General features: G+C 39.3%; 1 pseudogene; it reads left to right on the forward strand.

Annotated features, from left to right (window-relative positions):
- The window catches only part of LOC141834440 (hydroxyproline O-galactosyltransferase GALT2-like), a 3548-nt pseudogene extending 3321 nt beyond the window's left edge, over positions 1-227 (forward strand).
- Positions 228-2629: the final 2402 nt, after the last annotated feature.

The raw sequence follows: 2629 nt of genomic DNA on the forward strand, positions 1-2629 counted from the left end.
GGAATTGTCATAGTTACTGGGAAGATACTGCCGAAATTTTTCGGACAGCTATCTCTCGGGACGTGACACAGTGCATCTAGGTACGAGGAGCTGCAAAAGAGTACTCCGGCGGAGTGAGAAAGATGCATGGGAGCAAGCCGGAAGGGCTCGGTGCATCCGAGGGACGAGAAGCTGGGAGGAAGATTACGCAAGGCGACCAAGGCAGAATGGAGAATGGAGGAAAATGATCAACATGAAATTGAGCATTCCAAGCGCCCGAATTCATTCTGGGCGCCCCAAAGTCCATGCGCCTAGATCTATTTCGGGTGCTCGGATAACCAATCCTAGTTAGCACAAGCCGTTGCTGAAGAGGATAAAGATGGAGTCCATGTCAGTGGAGTCCAAACACCCGAAGAGGTTGCAGGCGCCCGGATCGTGAGGAGTCATCTAGATCCATTGGTAAGAGCATTGCCAAAATAGATTGGAATTGACGAATTCAGGCACCTCAAAGACTTCCAAACATTTGAAAGTATCATGTCAGCACAACGGTCAGATCAAGATGAAGACTATAAATAGATTGAAGCTTGAAGAAGAAAGCACACACTTGGTTTTAATTATTTCATTCAGTCTACTATAATAGCTTTGTTCTCAACTGTTGTACGAGATTTCTCCACCACCAGAGTGTTTTTGACGAGGAGATTTTGACAAGTACTTTCATAGTCTTGGACTGACAACCCGATGGTTGTAACTAAGTAAATCCCTTGCCTCATATTTTATTTCATGTTACATTTATATTTTAATTAATATGTCCTTGCTAAAACGTTAATTAGTAAGAAAAAAAAAGAGTTAATTGTATTTATAGGTTATTATTCACTCTTCCCCTCTAGTGATCTACGAAAGCTTCCACTGCACCAATACATTTACTTATTGATTTTCTTGTTCATGTGGTAAATAATAAATTCTTGCTTCTTGGTTATTAGGGACAAACATATAAAGGAGTCAAGGACAAAGCAAAATCCTCACGTGACCATGTTATGCAATATGATAATTACAATTTGATTCATGTGGAATTATGTTTATCATCTCTTGATTGATAAAATTTATAATTTTTAATTCTAAACTCGTAGTACTACATGAGGCTTGACTTGTTGACTTGTTGGAACTTGGCATGATCATTAGTGGTTGTGTAACTGATTGCCAAACTAAAATTGCAATGTATTTAATTTTATGACATGTAATGTATTTAATTCGGTTAACATTATAATTTTAGAGTTCAATGTTCCTAGTGGAATTGAGAAAGTAAGAAACTAAGAATGTGATTTAATTTGGTTAATTCTGTAATATGTGAAAAAAAATGTAAATAATTATATTTATTTTGAGGTATTTTATTTAATTAATTTTGTAAATGCATTTTGTGAATGTAAGGGAGATATTTTAATTTTTTTAGTAATTTATTGAACCGTGTAGTCAAATTTCTTGAATATCTAAGCTGTGTACTCAATTTTCATATATATATATATATATATATATATATATATATAATTTTTCTCTGCTGCGCGCCTCCTCCTCCGCGCCTCCTCCGCGACGCTGACGTGGATCAACATTCTCGCTTTCGCTTCGCTTTTCTCGCTTCGCTGCGCTGGCTACGTGACTGCGAAAATAAATTCCCGCGTTTCCCCCAAAACCTTTCCCAAAATCGCGCGCCCGATTCCTCACTCCGCCCGATCAAAGGTGATCTGCCGCCGGCCGATCTGTGACTCCTTCGCCTTCGTCGCCGCGGGAAGACGCCGCCTCCTTCGGCCGATCTGTGCCGCTGGCCGACCTTCTCCGGATCCGTCGGCGCCGTCCAACCTTCGCTCGATTCGTCGCCGCCGCCCGACCTTCGCCCGATCTGTGCCGCTGCCGCCGCCCCCACATCATTCGGCTTCGTCAAAACGGCGCCCTGCATCCTTCGGCTTCGTCAAGACGTTTCACGTATCATTCCACCGTAAATTTCTTTTAATAGCTTTATTAGTAATATTTTATACCGTTTGATTCTTATGAGATACTTACAATGAATTTAGAAAGAATATGCAATTGGTCCGTATTTATACTAGAGTTCCAATTGTATAGGAACAATGATCAATTTTATCGCGAATTGATTGTATGGGAACATGATTTGTATTATTTGATTGATGGATCCAACAACAAATTTTAATGATTTGAATAAGGGAGTGGTCTTATTCAAAACGGCTTGTGATCTTAAACCAATTTTGTGCTTCAATATAATTACCCGGACTAAGCGCTATAGCTTTCTAATTGTTGCCTGCTTGATCGGACCAAGCCTCTATATGTCTATTATGGATCTGTACCCATTGAGATTGATAAACCCTTCGGATTTTATTAACTAAAGAGATACGACTTTGAGCTAAGGTTAGCTTGGCTTGAATCATGAATTCCCAAGGGATTCCAATAATTTTTGGTATACCCTTTGTGCAAACCTTCAACTCTCCTTTTACGTCGTTTTGGAAAGTTTTTAGTAATCATCTTAATTGGTAAGAGAAGATTTCTATACGAACTTTCTCTATCTCTTGAAAGAGAGAATTTATAGATGATCGAAAGCCAAAAATTGGGATGGAATTTACATCACTAGAGGAGGCATTTTCATGTT

Source organism: Curcuma longa, chromosome 9 (assembly GCF_044706935.1).
Source record: "Curcuma longa cultivar G26 ecotype Majalengka, Jawa Barat chromosome 9, ITB_CL_G26_1.1, whole genome shotgun sequence".
Taxonomy (NCBI): Eukaryota; Viridiplantae; Streptophyta; class Magnoliopsida; order Zingiberales; family Zingiberaceae; genus Curcuma; species Curcuma longa.